Source organism: Monodelphis domestica, chromosome 7, assembly GCF_027887165.1.
Source record: "Monodelphis domestica isolate mMonDom1 chromosome 7, mMonDom1.pri, whole genome shotgun sequence".
NCBI classification, from domain to species: Eukaryota; Metazoa; Chordata; class Mammalia; order Didelphimorphia; family Didelphidae; genus Monodelphis; species Monodelphis domestica.
This window is the reverse complement of record NC_077233.1, coordinates 78,076,769-78,092,838: the sequence shown is the minus strand read 5'-3', so window position 1 is coordinate 78,092,838 and position 16,070 is coordinate 78,076,769. Positions and strand designations below refer to the sequence as shown.

Below are 16,070 nucleotides of genomic sequence, written 5' to 3'. Positions count from 1 at the left end.
CAAGGTCATTCGCAAGATAACGTGTCTAAAGAGCTTTGCAAACCTTAAAGTTTCTCTAAATGATTTGTGGTTGTTCAGTTCTGTCAGACTCTTCATTGTCTGGAGTTTTCATGGCAAAGATACTAGTGGTTTGCCATTTCCTTCTCCAGTGAATTAAGGCAAACAGAGGTTGTGACTTGCCCAGGGTGACACATCTTGTGCATATCTGAGGCCAAATTTGAAATTGGTTCTTCCTGATTCCAGTTGTAAAAGAGAGAGACTGCATGCATGCAAAGGACATCATCTGTCAATCAAAAGGTAACATTCCATTGTTACTGGGAAAAGACAGTTGGAGTCAAGCCAGCAGCTGCACTCCAGGAGACTTACTTCTGACCTAAACTGAGAGACTCTCTTGGCTTCTGAGAGAGGAGGGAAGAAGTTTTTGTGTGGTTGAGGGTGGTGGCTGAACCTGAAGAACTAACTGAGATTTGAGTTTGAAGAAGAAGAAAAAAGAAAATAATTGTCCTCATAGCTTTCTGACTCTCTGATAGTGACTGATTCCCATACTCCCAATACCCTCCTAACTCTTTGTAGAAACTAGGGAAAACCTCTTACCTCATCTTCCCTCTTACCTCATCTTCTATCCTTGTCCTGTCTTCCCCAGTTCAGCTGCTGGCTTGGCTCCAACTGTCTTTTCCCAGATACTTAATGTTACCTTTTGATTGACAGATGATGTCTTTTGCATGCATACAGATTCTCTCTTTTACACAGACCAATCACTCTGTCACTAACTGCCTCAAAAAGAAAAAACACATGTATTATATTATATAAATTATAGCTATTCTTATTACTTCTTTTGACCACAATCACAAATAAATCAATCAACAAATATTTAAACATCTATCACATGCAGGACACTGGGCTAGGTGCTCAGCACACATAAAATGAAACATATCTACCTCCAAGGAGCTTAAATTATGTTGGAAAAAATGTCTATTAAAGGAGGAAAGAGATGTGATCAACATTAATTGAAAGGAACTATCATCCCAGTGAAACCATAGAACCTTGACAGTTTGAAGTAGGCAAGTGTAATACAATGTTCTTACAGATTCCTCACCTGTTGGGGATTCTGACGATTTCCAATTTTTCACTATTATAAGTAATGTTACTAAGAACATTTTCTTATAAATGACTTTTTTTTTTCTTTTAGGTTATTTCCTTGGGGTGTAGTTGCAAAAGTGAAATTACTGGGTCAAAGGGTATGAATAGCTTTGTAGTTCTTGTTATATATTGCTGAATTGCTCTCCAGAGAGTATGAACCAATTTACAGGGCTATGTGCAGTGTATAAATGTGCCTGTTTCTTTGCTAACCTGCCGAAGCTGAATTTGATCATTTGTATTCATTTTTGCTAGTTTAATAGGTGGATAATAGTGCCTTAGAGTGGTTTTAATTGCATTTTGCCAAGTGATGATTTATCTATATTTCCTTGTGTGTAAATTGTTCATCTCTTTGACTATTTATCAGTTGAAGCCTGGGCACTGAGTTTCCACAAACTGTATCATTTATTTATGTGTTTTGAATAAGGAACTTTTATTGGCTGAGTCTCCCCACTAACACCTTCTCTTTAATTTCTTGTGAAAGCTTTTTTTTTTTTTTGGATGATGCTAGGTAGAACAAATTATTTGATTCACATTAAGGATGCTTTTCTACCTTCCTCAACAGCTTTAGCTTAAAACTTTCCTCACTTTTATTATCCACTGGCACAAAACCTATGGCAGTTCAACTGAGGTATTACCCTGAGTTCCTAAGGTCTTGAGGGTGAGGGTAGAGAGAACAAGGTCTTCTCCTCAGCATATCTCTGTTCTGACATGCCCAACAGCATGGCCCTTCATCATCCTAGTCCTACATAGTGTCAGTCCCTGAAGATTCTACCCTCCTCTCCTGGTGCCTGCCTTCACCACCACTGTGCCTTTTATCTTCTGCCTCCACTCTTTGGTTTAGTCTGGAATGGACAGACTTTGTAGGACCGTTACCTTTATCAGTTTAAAAATGAGTATTTACAATATGTGTATTTGTACTTACTTACAAATTACATACATTATCTGGAGAAGGAAATGGCCAACCACTATAGAATCTTTGCCAAGACAACCCCAAATGGGGTCACAAATAGTCAGGCAAGACTGAAAAGCAACTCAACAATATACATAGATTTCTCTGCTAAAAGGTATAAAACTTACACAAAAGTAGGAATTTTTAAAAAATCTAAAATGAAGATAAAATATTTGGACCTGGCCATAATAAAGAACTAGTGGAATAGTGGAATTTATTTAGCAATGGAATAACATGGTTAGATATTTAAGAAAATTACTTTGTCATATGTGTTGTGATTAGAGTGGAGAAGGGAGAGACTCTATGCAGAAAGGTGATCAGAAAGCTATTGTAATGGTCCAGGTGACCAGCAATGAGAACTTAACTGTGGTGGCCATTGTGAGAAAAGACAGAAGGAAATAGATTGAAGAGATGACATAGGGAAATAAATTATAATATTTGGCAACAGATTGAATATGTGAGGTAAGAGCAGGGAATTAAGGATGAGCAAATGAATGGATGGATACATAGTTAAAAATAAGTTATTAAGTGCCTACTATGTATAAAGCTTTATGCTAGGTACTGAGGATACAAATAGAAAAACAAGATAGTCATTGTCACTTATTCTAGTATGTGAAGAAAAAATATATAGTGGGGAGGTGGGGCAGATAGATTGCTCAAAGGATAAAGAGCTGAAGTGGGAGGAACTAGTTTCAAATCTGACCTCAGGTACTTCCTGGCTTTGTGACCCTAGGTAAGTCACTTGACGCAAATGCCTATCCCTTACCTCTCTTCTGCCTTGGAACAAATAGTTAATATTGATTCTAAGATAGAAGGTAAGAGTTGAAAAGAAACCCATGAGTATAATTTCAATTAATAACATTTTTTTTTATATTAAACCACTTGACAGTGCCAAAGACTGGAAGAGAGAATTGTACTGAGTCTTCAGTATTTAGGGCTACTGAGGAGACCAGGGCTGTTGGAATTTGCTAGATTGTGTCTCCACAAGGGTTGTTTCTCTAGATTCTTGCTGGGGATGGGAAGAAAGGAAAGCAGGAAGACTAAAAGCAGAGCCAGTGGTCTAAGAGGGAAGGAGTTGCTGCTCTTTCCAAGGCTTTCCTGTTTATTTCTACTCTGAGTCAGTTGATGGTTTGTAATTAGTCTCAGTGGCATCAGGAATGGCAAGTCTCTTCTTCACAAGGACTGCTCTTCTAGACAATAGCTGCAAAGGCATGGTCTGTAGAGCAATGCCATTCTTGAGACTCTGGGGCTCAGAGTCCTTGAGTGTCTCCACCAGGGACTGAGGAAAAAAGGCGATCAAGGTGATTTGACCTGCCCCTGAGAGTAATAAAGAAACTTGGAAAAGCAGTGGATTTGTGGAGAAAAACAATGTAATGAGGTTTGTGCTAAAGGTCACTAAGTACCTATCCATGATTACTTAAGTAAGCTATCCATGACAAGAAATGGAGGAGATGGGTCTCATAATTAAGTAATACCAGAGAATGCAGAGCCCAGAGTATACCTTCTACAGCTGATAAGTGATATAAGGGAGATGGCTGAGGCATGGTAAGGGGGTGGGGGGGAAATGCAGATTTTTTCAATTGGAACCTACATGGTTGCTGTTGTGGGATGTCCAGCTAGCATTTTGGTCCAGCTCAGAAAAGAGGAGGTTGGGAACTTACAAATCAGAGGGAAGAGGAAGATAAATATAGACGTGGTTGTGTTGGATAGAAGATCTGGGACTGACCTTTGTGGGAAGGTGGAATGAGACCCACTTTCCATCTTCTGAATAGTTGATCACTTATTGACTTAGGGTCAGACCATTGCCACTAGCTTGAGGAATACTACTTTATTGGAAAGGCTGTTGTGATTTTCAGATGGTTTGCGCTATCTTCTGATGTCCCCATTCAAATCAGGCACTAGGATTCCTAGTTATAGATTTGTCCTTAAACACATCACTTACACCCTGATGTCATAGTTCTGTGACTCCATGCAGATGAAGTTACATATTAATTTTTTCAAGAGTAGAATTTGATCCTCACAACTATGAACTCTATCAGACTACAATCTCCCATCTGTTTCTCTCTCCCATTTCCTCAATCACATTAAATTAATCCTTATTGAAATTTTCTGTTTCTCAATCCCTACTCAATTTTGAACTAGGGGCCCAGTGCTCTCTTTGTCCACTGTGACAATTAGCTGAACCCCAGTTTCCTTATCAGCAAAATGAAGGTAATCATACCTGTAATTTGAACTTTACAGGATTATCAAAATCAAATAGAATAATATGTTTAGTAAAGTGACTTTCAAACTTTATAAATTTCAAATACAAAATATAATGATAATTTCCATGGCTGACTTCATTGGTGCTTTACAATATTTGTATTAAATAATTATTACTTTCCTATCATTTTCTTTTACAGAAAATATTACAAACCTTCTCTTCTCTTCTCAAGCTCTTAAGCCCAATTTGTCAATCCCACTTCCATCACTCACATGCTCTCAACACATAACTTAGGCATTTATATCACTGAGAAGATAGATCATTATAAAGAAACATCTTCAATTCCTCTCTTCTACAATTCAAAACATTTGTATTCTCACCTTTTTCTGTGCCTGCTAATCTCTTCCTGTGTCTTTGATCTGACCCTTCTTATTCCTCTTTATTCCAACAAGTAGACCCATTTGTAAATGTTTACTCACTCAACAGTGCCTCATCATCTGACCAAACAAGCTATTCAAATTGCCCAATCCTAAAAACTCTTTACTTATATTCTCTCTCTTTATTTCACTTCCCAAAAGCGTGATAAAATAGCATGCACTTTTTAAAAGCTTTCAGTTCATAACCACCCACTCACTGCTCACCTCCCTTGAAATCTGTCCTATATCCCTAAAATTGTGTTGGAATTTATCATTCAGTGGTCCCTAGTGACCTTCTTATTTCAAAATCCAATCACCTTTTCTCATTCCTCATCTTCCTTGACCCATCAACAATATTTCATGCTATTGACTACCCCTCCCTTACTGATATTCAACTGATACCTTTGGTCTTTTTTTTCCTGTCAATATTCCTTTGCTTTTTGGTGAAAAATATCTTCTTAATGATATCTTCTGTTTTAATATCAATTTAATTTCCAAAAATGAAATGCCTACCCCCTCTTTTAATCTAAAACATACATTGTAAAAAAGAATAAAAAGAGAGGAAACATTCAGCAAAGCTAACCAACACATGAACCAAATATGCCATATATCAATTGACATTTATTAAGTGTCTGCTATGCGCCAAACATTGTGCACTGAATTCTCCATTCTTCTTAATATATGATGATAATTTCATCCTTATCACTTTTATGTTGCACAACCTTAGTTATGAAATAACTATCTTAAAATACTAGGTAGAACAAGTAATTATATCAGACTGTTTATTTAAACTAAGGGAAGGTAAGGAAGGGAATTGAAAGATCTAATCTTAAACCCCAGTCAGTGTACTAAACCCACTAACAAATTTATACACTATTCTAATTAATTTCTTAATTACTACTTAAGATTAGAGGAGGGCTTATATGAACAGGAACAAAGTCAAAGGAAGTCTCACAACTGATGTCCTCTTGGGTCTGGAGAAATCCCAGTAGAGATCAGCAGCATACAGGACCACACAGGATCAGAAGGGGAGTGATGGTTTAACACACACACTGTCCACCCGTGTAATGTTAACCACCCTCTATACCATTTCCTTAAGATGAATTGATTGAAGAAAGATCTCAGTCTCCAAAGATCAACTCCAGCAACTGCCTCTCTCCTCCAGAGAAGAAAAACTGCCTGTCTCTTTTCAGAGTTCTGGAATGTTGGCCTGCAGGATCTCCTGCTTTGCAGTAAAAGACTAATCCTATATCTCCTACAACAGTTAGTTATGCAACCCAGCTAAGTACCTCACTAAGGAAAGTTGGAATGTTTGCATATGTGTGACCCATATATGTGTGTACATGTATGTATGTGTATATGCACTGGAAGACTTCTATAGTCTCCCACCTTTGCAAAGAAGGAAGGAAGATACATTTTCTTATTTTTTCTTCAAGACCAAGATTGGCTGTTATAATAATGAAATATTCAATCATTGTTTACATTATTGTAGTCATTATGTTGTCCTTGAGGTTTACATTATTGTAGTTATTATGGCATTATATGTAGTCATCATTTTCCTGATTTTGCTTACTTTACGCTGAATAAGTTCATGTATCTTCCCTTGTGTATATATTTCAGTATTTTTATATCCTTTTTATAGCACTGTAATATTCCATTATGGCTATGTACAGTACCACATTTCAGCCATCCCCCATGCCCACTAATAGGTTTCTACTTTGTTTCTATCCCTTTGCTACCATAAAAAGCACTGCTATAAAAATTCTGGTATAGATTGGCCCTTGCTTTCTCTGTTTGACCTGTGGGTGCCAAGACATGGAAACTTTGGGTCAAAGAGGATGGACACTTTAGTCACTTTCTTAACATAATTGCAAACTGCTGTGCAGAATAACTGGATCAATTCACAGCTCCACAAGCAATGTATTAATGTGTGTGTCTAACTCCACTTTTGCTTGCATCAACTAGTTATGTCTTAGCTAATTTCCTGGATATGAAATGAAGTCTCAGAGTTTTCTTAATTTTCATTTCTCTTTTGACTAAAAGGAGCAACTTTCATATGGTTGTTAATAATTTGTAATTCTTTTGAGAACTCTTTGTTCATATTTTGACCCCCATCCATTGGAGAATTGCTCCTGATCGAATCATTTTTTGTTAATTCTCTATAAATTGTTGGATATTGATTTTGTTCATACAAATTCTTTTTAATTTTCATGTAATAAAATTATGTATTTCTTCAGTTGTGATCTGTATCTTTTATTTGGCTAAGAGTTCTTTTCCTAGTCATAGCTATGATAGATATTTCCACCTATTTTCCCATCTTTAAAAACTATGTGACCTTTAAATATTTGAGTCAAATATCCATTTGGAATTTATATGGTATAAGTTAATGATTGTCCTTTTTTTTAACCCAAAAAAGCTAGTTAGTTTTTCCAGTAATTCTCTTTTTTTTTTTTTAAACCCTTACCTTCCTTCTTGAAGTCAATACTATGTATTGGCTCCAAGGCAGAAGAGTGGTAAGCGCTAGGCAATGGGGGTCAAGTGACTTGCCCAGGGTCACACAGCTGGGAAGTATCTGAGGCTAGATTTGAACCTAGGACCTCCCGTCTCTAGGTCTGGCTCTCAATCCACTGAGCTACCCAGCTGCCCCCTTCCAGTAATTCTTATCAAATAGGTTTGCTAAAAATATTTTGATAGATTGAATTGCTTGTTAACTCTGTCAGTGGAAGGGAAGAAGGTAGGGAGACAGCATAAATCATATGAATTTGGAAAACTTGTGTGTAAATTTGTTATTAAAATAAAGATAAACCTAAAAATTAAATTAAAAAAAGTATTATTTTGATAACCACATTTCATTATAATCATTTTCCTTTGAAATCTTAAATATTTTATTTTATTCATTTAGAAACAATTCAAGAAGGCAAAAGTAACTATGACAGCCAAGCAGACATTTTCACTCAGATTTAGCCACAGAGGAAAATGTGGTGAAAGAGAATGGGGAGCACACACTAAGAAGCCAGAAATGACTGGGAGAATCTCCTCTTCTAGGGGTCTTTTGGTGGGTTCTGATATGTACAGTAGAAAACCCAGAGGGGACAAGTCATGGTTAGAGAAACTCTCTTGCTGACCACTCAGCTAGAGATCATCTAGAGACTACCAGCAGCTAATGATAGATGAAGTCAGAAAGCCTGTTAAAGGAAAGAGAGGCTATAGTGGCTAAGTGACTAGTCCTTTTATTGGTTCTCCTACACTAAATTCAGCTACAAAGTACAATTATATTATTATACCTGAGACATTATTATGTATGGACATCTAGCTACATGTGGAATCCCACCATTTCATTTACATAGGAATTCTCTCTCTCTCTCTCTCTCTCTCTCTCTCTCTCTCTCTCTCTCACTCTCTCTCTCCCCTCTCTTCTCTCTCTCTCCCTTCCTCCCTCCCCCCCCTCTCTCATATATATATATATATATATATATTTTTTTTTTTTTTACATTGTCATTCCTTCAAAATTATGTCCTTGGCCCTGGAGGCAGTTAGGCTTAGGCTTTATGTACCAATGTCCAAGACTCCTCTGATAATGGCAACTTGCTCAGAAAGATATTAATTTTAATCTATGGGAATTTTATTGGAGACCATGGGCTCTCAGGAATTCTCCTACTATCCTAGTAAAATTCTAAGTCTGGGATTACTCTTTTGACTGACATTTTGTGTAAATCTAATATCTATCTATTCAAAAGTCTATTCATCTTACTACATTCCAGGAATTTGGGGATGTCTTGCTAGCCCATTTCTGTCTGTAGGAGGTGAGGAAGAACTGAGAACCACCCTGACCTCACTACTAAGGGTCCTTGTCCCAAATGGAATTTTTTCCAGACTAGATTATGCATGCTCTTGTCTAAGAACACAATTCTGAATCTTCCTAAGCCTCCACTCTCAAAGGATGATACTCAAGGATAGTACCTTTCCAAAGGCCTTTCTTCATTTTCCCCATTATGTTTTTATGATTTTCTTTGAACAAATCTCTTGTGTCCTGATATTGGTTGATATCCAGATATTTCTCATTTTTGTCACTGTTGTGAATGTAATCTTTGTGTTCATTGTGTTTTCTAGCTCTTTGTCACTAATAGGAATTAAATTGAATTTTGTACATTTATTTTATATCCTGCAATTTCCTTGAATTTATTTATTACCTCTAATAATTTTGATTGATATCTTTATATTTTCTAAGTATGCAACCATTATTGGCAAAACTGATTTTTATTTCTTTTTTCCTAGTCTTTTCTGTGATGCCTTTTCCCTCTTTAATAACTACTGCAGTAGTTTCTTACAGTATATTGAATAGGATTTATTGAAACTTTTTTTTCTTTTTCATTTAAAAAATCAAGGATTATCCATTAATACAAACTAGGATTTTGGTTTAAATTTTATATACACTTATATACATATATACATACATACATATATATTGAGTCATGTAAAGAAAGAATATAATAAATTAGATATGTAATTATTTTTAGAAGTTTAATAAAGAATAACAATTTTTGTCTTTCTGGCATTAATTTCCATATTCATATTAATACAGCTAATGTTTGATACAGAGAAGCAGTATGACAATTGTTCATAGAACTGTCCTTGTAATTAGGGAGTTATTGATTCAAGTTCTGCCTCAGAGGCTTACTGGCTATGTGACCATAAACAAGACACTTAACTTCTCAGTGCCCTAGGCAACTACTCAAGACAATAAATTTCTTTTTTAAAATTTAACTTTATTTTTCCCAATTACATTTAATAACAATTTTAACCACATTTTCTGAATTTTGAGGTCCAAATTGTCTTCCTCCTTCTATTCCCTCCCTCCTCTCTCAGATGGTAAGTAATTTGACCTGGGTTATACCTGGATGTTCATGAAAAACATATTTTATATTGGTCGTGTTTTGAGAGAATACTCATATAAAACCAAACCCCAAAAAGAAAAACACACAAATAAAATAAAATGAAAAATAGTATGCTTCAAACTATATTCAGTATCCATCAGTTCTTTCTCTGGAAATGGATAGAATTTTTTATCATTAGTCCTTCTGAATTGCAAGGTTATAAATTCCAAAGCAGTGCTAGTTTTCACTGGTTGAAGGAATTTCCTCATCAAGAGTTTCTTATACCATTAAAGTCAAAGATCCTGTCTAAAAATAAAGTTTTGAAACATTTAGTTAATTTTTCCAAAGCCCCTGCTATTTGTGTTTGTGTGTGTGTTTTGTTTTTTCCTCTTTCTTATTCCTGTATTTATAGTTTGTTATTGCTATGCTCTTTCTTTTGATGTCCACCTCACAAAATTATCCATTGAACATTATTATATTACAATATTACTTTCGCATCCACCACTCTTTCTATCAATGTCTGGTTTATACCACCCTGGTACCAATCAAATGCTGATCACACAATCCATCCCTCTGCCTAAGACAACTGGATCCCAGCTCCTCTCTAGTCCTTAGGACCACTACCCCATTCTTGACAGTCCTTGGTTGGGAAACATGGTGGCTCATTCTGTCTAAATAAGGAAGGAGTCACCAATTACAATGTTAGTGGCAAAAATTCCAATGAACTAGACAAACCTCTGGGCCTTCTTTACTGCTTTGACACTATGTCCCTTGAAATGCAGGGATTCAGAGAAGGAATAGTGGTGATGGAGAGAAAGAGGGAATGGGGTTGAGAGAGTGAAGAGATCCTTCTCCCTTCCTTCTGAGGGGAGATAACCAAATCCTGTTTCCTTGAAAGGGAAGTATGTCTCTCCAGAGAATGTTTCCTGGGAGATGAAGGACAGGAGACTAGAGAGGGAAGCCTTAGTGAGATGGCAAGATGTCCCCCTGAGGTCTAATCTATCCTTGAGAGGCAAGATGAATTCTTATGCCTTTGCTTCCCTCAGGGACATCAACTTTCTGTCCCTTTCAGGATCTTAGGGCTACTCCACTGCCAAGGAGAGGTGTCAATTCCTTAGTTCAGGCAATTTTGAATCCCTGAGATCTAGAGGTCAACCTTCTTTTGGGGAGAGGTGTGGCCCTCCCCAAATCTTCAGTCCCCTTAAATATGTTGGTTATAGACTGGCCAAGACATAAATCTTAAGTATCAGGTGATTTATTGAGATTCAAGCAGAGAAGGAGTGGCAAGGATATCAAGTAGGAAAGTGGTTAAACAGGGAAGCACTATGGCTACCCCACTCTAGCAGACTGGCCCTCCAAAGTCAAGGGGTTCAAAGTTTCTCATCCTTGATCCCTCTTTCTTGCCAACTGCCTGTTAGTCCCTACTCTTAAGCTAACTAAAACTTGGATTTTGGAGTCCAGGGACAGGTAAGGGAGAGAGAGACAGAGAAATCCTTGGAAAGGATCTGTGAATGTCTCTCTTCAAAAAGTCCCAATCCACAGCCACACTGAGGACATTAGACTGCTGTCATGAAGAGTTTGGTTGGAGGTATTCAGGGGTTCAGAAAGTACAGTAGATATCCAAAGGAATGTTTCTCCTTAGCTTCAGGGGATCCACCTCTCTACTCTCCTTTCTAAAGCCAGAAGTAACTTGTCAGTTGGATCTCCAAACCTCTGTACCTTCCTTAGAACTCTCAGTTTTTTTTTCTTTCCCTTCCCCCACTCTTCTTTTAGCAGATCTCTCCAAAAGATGATCACTTGTCCATGTAAAATCTCTCTTATCTTATCTTACACCCTCAAATCACCAAATATTGCTATATGACCTGCCATCACATGCTAAATATTTCTGGGATTTGTCATGAATCTCAGCATTGCCTTCTGTCTGCCCTGCAGGTGATTCCTCTTACTTGTGCCCTTTTCCCTAATTAGAAAGGAAGTTCCTTCAAAACAAGGACTATCTATCTTGCTTTTCTATTTGGTTCCTTAGCACTTAGCACAATGCCTACAACATGGCAAATGCCTAATATTTTTCCATTTCTCTCACATTAAATGGAACGGGAAGGTGGCACATTGGCCCTTGCCTTTAACTCAAGAAGGCAAACAGCTTGAAACCCAACCCTAACCCTAACCCTAACCCAGCAAGCTGAGGGAAACACAGATCTAATAGTCCCTATTCTTTTATCATGAAACACATACATTATTTGACCTGTTTCTTCAAATTTAGCCTAACCTTTACAGCTATTTATTAAAGACATCAAGGTATCCCAGTATGTGATTTACCTTTGTGAATTAACCATATATACTTGAAAAGAGCATGCATTCTCTTATCCAGAGGTAACTGTCAACTTGCCAAAGAGGGAACAAACACAGCAGCTTACTATAGTTTCTGCTGATGCTTTTACATTTCCTACTCTGGGACAAAGCCATAGTTAACCTCATTGAAGGTATGGTCCTGTAGTGTTTCCTCTAAATGTTAGTTCATTCTGTTTTATTCAGCTCTATAGTTTTCTATTCATTCTTTGTTTATTTGATCCTCTCCACAATATGATAGTTGGATATTAAAATCTCCAAATATAATTTCATCTGTTTTTCTACATTTAACCCAACTTTTCTGTCTGTATCTTATTAGCATATTATTTGGGCCAGAGAGACTAAAATTTATTCAGTATTTTGTGCCTAATACCCCCTTTACTATCATATTTTAAACTTGTTTATGGAACTGAATTTTATTTTCTACCAAATCTTCTACTTATCATACAAATGATAGCAACCTTTACTTTCCTTATTTTCATATGACTAAACTTAGATGGTTTTTCCATGTTTAATCTGTTTGTGTTCTTCAGTTTTAAAGGTGCTCCTTGTAGTCAAAGGATTGTTGGAGTATTTTTTCAATCTTTCCCAGAATCCCTCTTTTTATCAGGGATTTTAACCTACTCACATTTAAAATTCTAATTGATATATTTGTGCCCTATTCTCCATGTCTTGTGTGTATATTGGTCATTGATATTCATTGCTTTTTCTCCTTTCTATTGGGTTTTTAGAGTAGAATATAAACTATTTGTTTTTTTATGGCAGATTAGAAATTTGCATCATCCCCCTTGCCTATTTTTAAAACTTTTCACATAATATTAAAATTTAACTGTTTTCACTGTTTTCTTGATTTCTTGATTGTGATTATTTTATTATTGCAAACTTCCTTTCATGGCCCTGTTTGCATCTTGCAGTTAGGTAGAGCTGAACTGAAACTCTTTACATAATTCTCTGCCCAATGTTCATAGTTCTGATAATTCTGTTTATTATTCTAGTTGATTAGTCTTTACATTATTAACTTTGGTCTTCATTATTGCTAAAAAAAATCCATTCTTTTAAGTCAGTCTCTTTTTAAAAAATCTTTCTCTAGTTCATGTGCTCTTAAGACTGGATATTTGGTGTAGTGATCCATACAGCTGAGGACCTGTATTGGATACAAATGGCTTCAGATACTCTCACCTTTGAAATATTCTTTAGGCTTCAGAGAGTAGCTTTCCACAGGCACTGTCCTTGTGGGAAGAGATTTTCATCCTTTGTAGAAGTTTTATTTGTTTATGCCTTTCCTCTTCTTCCAAAGCCTAAGAGACAGGTGTGCTGCCATTCTTATCCTGATAGCTTATAAATTCACTCTCTCCTTTTCCATTTTCCAAAATTTTAGATCCCATATCCTTGTCTTTAGAGTTTGAAATTTTGATGAATGGATGAGTGTCTGGGAATCATTCTTGGAGGACTGCTCTTGAAGTCCCCTTTGCTTTGTTGCTTTAGATTGCCTTTCCTTTCAGTTCAGGAAATTGTCTTTAATTACTTCCCTGATTATAGCTTCAATATTGCTGGCCTTTTGTCTCCATTTCCTTGCTATTTTCCATTTTACAGATGAGCAAACTAAGGCTTTCAGAGGTGCAGTGATTTGCCAAAGGTCATACAACTGGTGCCACAGCAATAATCCCTGTCACACTTGACTCCTGGTAATTAATCACTCACTTTTGTTACCTGTGAAGTGATGATAGAGTAGCAGAGAATTGGACTATGCCTTCTCTATTTCTAATAGTATCTCTGTTATTGACATTTTGAATGCTTTTCTCATATATCAGTTCTTCATGTGTAATTATCATTTGCTTCAGCATTTTACCTGTGATTTCAGTTTATGGTGGGTGCTACTGTATCCTCAGCATCCTTGATTCACATTCTGATGAGCACTTTATAGCCTCTGGTGTTTTTAATTTCCCTTCAATTTGAGAAGTTTAGCGTCTGTTTGCATTTTGATGTCTTTTACAAAAACAACAAACAGAAAACCTCTTTTTAAACAGCCCATGAAGATTCATTTGCATTTTTCTGTGAGTCTACAACTGGAGTTCCCTCAGCCATTGTGGGCATCTTCTCTGGGTTCCAGTTAGTTCGCCCCTCCCCTTACATGCTAGTAAACCCCCTTATCTTAGAGCTCTTCTTTTCACATGCCTTCCATTCCAACCTGGTAAATTTAATGAGCATACATTAAAAAACCTACAACATACAAGGCGTAGTCCTAGGCACTGAGGATAAAAAAGTCAGAAGAGAATAACAAGCTCTATCCTCAAAGAGCTTGCCTTCTACTGGAAAGTTATAGTTAAGTATGTTAATAGGAAGCTACAAAAGTGCATCTTGGGGAGGCAGGGGCCGAGGTGAAAGACCAAGAAAACCTGAGGGTACAGTAGGAGACAGCTGATTTGATCTTTCAGTATGTTAAGTGGATTCCAAGGAGCAGAGGTGAGAAGGGAGAGTGTCCCAAGTATAGAAAAAGCTTGAAAGCTAGAGATGGAATGTCATATCCAAGGCACATCAGGTAGCCCATATTGACTAATACCTAGAGTCGGTGAGGAGCAGTGGGAAAATGGCTTAAAGCTAGTCTATGAAGGATGCTAAATGCCAAACAGGAGGGTTTGTATTTTATTATAAAATAAAATATTCTTTTATACAAAGACTATCAGAACACATAATATTTGTAGAAAGCTGATTTTTCTCCCCAAACAATATTATCTCCAGTCACTGTTTCCAAAACGGGTTGATTGTTCTGGACACAGAGCCAGGAGGAGCCATCTGCATAGTTTCTGTTTTGCATGGTCACTTCTAGACCCTCATCTGCCCCATTGGCAGCTAGGTGACACAGTGGACAGAGTACTGAACCTGAAGTCAAGTAACCCTGAGTTCTGATCTAGCCTAAGATATTTATTAATGATATGACTCTAGGCAAGCTGCTTAAACCATCTGCCTGCCTCAGTTTCTTTAGCTGTGAAATGGAGATCCTAAAATAGTACCTACCTCCAAGGGTTGTTACAAGGATTCCTATCATTTCCACACTTTAAGGTAATTCTTCCTTCTTTTTCAATGAGTTCAGATACTTGGTTTTCAGTTTTGCCTACCACTCTAATCTAGGCTTCATGATTTCTACTTTCAATAGTCACTTTAATAATATCGACACATATAATTCTTTAAAGTGTAGATAACACTATATATGTATGTATGTATGTATGTGTATGTGTGTGTTTGTGTGTATCAATATATATAACGAGAAGAAACGTGGTACAGTGGGAAAGAGTATTGAGTTTGGAATCAGAGAACCTGAGTTCTAATCCAGACTCTGCCACTCTTCATATTTAATGTGGCTTTAAATGTATCATTTATCCTTCCCAGATTTCAGTTCCTTTTCTATAAAATGAGGGGTTTGGACTAGATAGCTTCTGAGAACCCTCCTAACTCTCAATCCATGACTTTATTATTGCATTTGAGTCTTAACAGTCAAATAAGGTAGAGACTGTAGGCATTTTTTAACCCTTTTTATAGATGTGAAACCTAAGTTTTCAAAGAAGTTAAGTGACTCACCCATAGCAACCCAGCATTAAAGTGAGATGTGAATTCAAGTTTTCCTTCCTCCAAATATAGAGACCTGATCTTCCAGTTGATTGATCTTCTCAGAGATGCCTGTGGCCTCTATAACCACTTAGAGGCACCCCAGTCACACTGTAGACCTCACCATTACCCCAAACTGTTCCAACTCCAAGATCTTGAATTCTGAAATTATCTTCTCTGATCACAATCTTCTATCTTCCACCTGTCTCATTCCTAAGTTAGACCTTGTCTTTACTACAAATTCTTGACCATTGGCCTTTCTTTTCTCAGTCCATCTTCTCTCTCCTGGCCTTTATTGTACTACCTTCGTAGAATTAACCTATCCAGCCAGTTGACGAGGTACTGATCTATATGCATCTTTGAGTGCATTTCTTTTTATCTTACTGATGTTTATCCTCTCCTGATATGTAACTCAGAGGTACCATTTGCCTTCTCAACTACTCTCTATTTGCTGAATGCTTTAGAAGGAAGGAGGAGGGTGGGTACAATAATTTATTTTTTCTTTTACAAATATACAAGTATCTTCTGACTCTCCC

General features: G+C 36.8%; 1 protein-coding gene and 1 long non-coding RNA gene across 4 annotated transcripts in view; one reads left to right on the top strand and one right to left on the bottom strand.

Moving 5' to 3' along the window:
• Positions 1-5,887, bottom strand: part of LOC103094673 (uncharacterized) — a 39,456-nt gene extending 33,569 nt beyond the window's left edge. For 2 of the 3 annotated variants that reach the window (XR_008913451.1, XR_008913452.1), the window contains exons 1-2: positions 5,664-5,887; positions 612-770 (exon numbers count right to left, since the gene is read on the bottom strand). This is a non-coding gene — a long non-coding RNA (uncharacterized LOC103094673). The remainder of the gene's footprint in view (positions 1-611; positions 771-5,663) is intronic. The other variant, XR_008913453.1, reaches the window with a different exon arrangement.
• VWC2 (von Willebrand factor C domain containing 2) overlaps positions 1-16,070 on the top strand; it is a 223,404-nt gene that overhangs the window by 89,203 nt on the left and 118,131 nt on the right. The gene's annotated exons all lie outside the window — the stretch shown is intronic.